At 44.4% G+C, this 2,394-nt stretch overlaps 1 pseudogene across 1 annotated transcript; it reads right to left on the reverse strand.

The window, feature by feature from the left end:
• Positions 1-233: 233 nt before the first annotated feature.
• Positions 234-1,751, reverse strand: LOC116532678 (annotated as a pseudogene). Its single transcript, XR_004260933.1, has one exon. The product of XR_004260933.1 is annotated as a cytochrome b-c1 complex subunit 2, mitochondrial pseudogene (transcript).
• Between the last annotated feature and the right edge of the window lie 643 nt (positions 1,752-2,394).

Genomic DNA, 2,394 nt, shown 5'->3' on the forward strand with positions numbered 1-2,394 from the left:
TAAGCCTTGGAATGAAGAGACTTGGAGAGTAGATCTGGGAGATTCATTCAGGGTACCTGTGCCCTGTTCATTGGCTAGGATTGGTCAGTTTTCAGAGAGAAGAGGACAGAGCCAAGGAGCCATAGATATGTGATTCTTTTTTTTTTTTTTTTTAACACTTAAGTAGAATGTTTTATTGACTTTAGGTCATAAATAATGCTGGCAATAATTGCCTGCATTTATGCCTTATTTTACTTCACTGGAAAAAAGACAAATGTTATATTAGAGACTTCTGACTTTCATGTATTTGCTGCTCTGGGCTGAGAATGTTCAGCTCTCTCCTGTAATGTGTGCTTCAGTATTACAACTCATCAGCAAAAGGAGTATGTCTCAAATTTCCACTTGCTGCCATCGACTTTTTGCCAGAGACTAATTTCTTTGTGGCATTTATGATATCAGCGTTAGCCACTGAATCAATCTGCTGAAGGACTGTGGATGGTGGCATGTAAGAACCAGCAATTAGGGCCTGGGACCCGACTTCTTCCAGGAGACCCTCAGAAGACTCCACTGACATCAGGTATCCAGCTTTCAGCTTGTTCTTGGCAGTCTGGACATCTGTGTTGGACAGGTTTCCTTGAGCGATTGTTTTTACTTGATTATAGGCAGCGTTGATAACATCTCCTGCAGCTGCGGCCTGGGAGATAGTATAAATCCCAAAGAGTCCAGAATCTGAGAAACTGGCATTAAATGCAGAAACATCGAATGGCTGGTGAGTTGCCTTGGCAACAGCCTGGTGCAGATGGCTGGTGGTGTTGCTACCCCTCTTGATATGTGGCCCAGCACCGAGGACATGCTGAAGAACATTAAATGCATTTGCCTCTGCACTTCCTGCGGCAGCACTTTCTGCTACAGGAGCGGCATGGACAAGACTGTCTCCATTCTGTTTTCGGATTTCACCTCCACGGTATTTGGCCTTTGCACCAGATAAACCAAGTCCACCTCTCATGTTGAGAAACTGTTCAGCGACTTGCTTTAGAACAGGATGACTCACACCAAGTCCAATCAAAGCCATTCTTGCACTCGTGAAATGGTTCTGAACGAAGCAATGTAACTCCTCTGGTGTCCCTTTTCCAATCCTAGAGTCAGGACAATACAAGGGACTAGCCAAGGCATTCCGGTAAGCTGCTGCATGCAAATTTTCAATAACATGAGTCTGTGGATTCTGAAAGGCCACAGCCTTGTCAATCTTTAGCTGAGGCTGAATGTTACCTACTTCCCAGTGACGAAATTCTGGTGATGTGGTGACACTGAGCAGGAACTCCATTAGAATATCAACATCACCCCGCAGGCATTCCACAGTGTAAGCCATGTTTTCCCTTGTTGCAGTCACACTGAATAAGCCACCAACTGCTTCAATTCCACGAGTTATCTTGAAAGATGAGGCTCCTTTTGTCGTCAGACCGGATGCAAGGCGCAGCAAATAAGTGGTTCCTAAATTGTTGGAGTCCTCATATCTACTGCCTGCTTTAATGAACAAACCAATTCTTGATACAGGAGCGTAGTTTTCCAAAGAAGCAATCACCACACCATTTGGTAACTTGGTAAACTCAAGGTCCTGAGGTTGTGGCGGTGCTCCTGCGGGCGCAGCTGTGGCTTTAACTTTGGGGGCAACTTTGAGATAATAAAATCTCAAGAAGGACCCAGCTCTGGTTAGTAGCTTCATGATTCAAGATTGTTCTGACCCACAGTCACTGCCCAGACATGTGATTCTATAAGCACTGTGGTTACTTCTGGAACTTAGGAGTCCTAGAGACTCAAGTAAGTGAGGAATTCTACTAGACCTAGGAGAAGTTACTTAGCCCCTTCCTCCAGTCTCCTCCTCATGCCATCACATCTGAAATTTCTCAAATCCAGTCATTTCTTTGGAAAGACCATGGCGTTTCCCTAACATCAGTGCAAACCTCAAATTTAACACTTAGGAAATAGATGAGATAGTTCATGTCTACCCCAAAGTATGACATTAGGTTAGTGTGGCATATCAGGAAAGCTGTGCATTCACCTGTGAGAGACAGAGGTGGGGGGGGGGCTGGGCATCTCTGCTGGGGGTGAGATCAGCCTGGCAACATGCTGCTTGCAGTTCTAGGAAAAAGTGAGCCCTTAGAGACCAAGGAATTGAGAAATGCAAAACTCCAATCTTCACACATCTGCTTGCAACAGGCAAGGTTAGGTCTAGGGTTAGAAAACCCATTTTGATATCATTTCTGAATGGTGAAAAAGGGAAGAAAAGCAACTTCACTTAGCAGATCAAGACCTAACAGTCTGGAACTGAAATTTTCCTATTTTACTATATTATTAGCCCGTCCTGTCATTTACCTACCACGGAGCAGCACGTGTTAAAATTTAACTTCTATGGTT

This window comes from Sapajus apella, unplaced genomic scaffold (assembly GCF_009761245.1).
Source record: "Sapajus apella isolate SASKATOON/1434 unplaced genomic scaffold, GSC_monkey_1.0 scaffold77, whole genome shotgun sequence".
Taxonomy (NCBI): domain Eukaryota; kingdom Metazoa; phylum Chordata; class Mammalia; order Primates; family Cebidae; genus Sapajus; species Sapajus apella.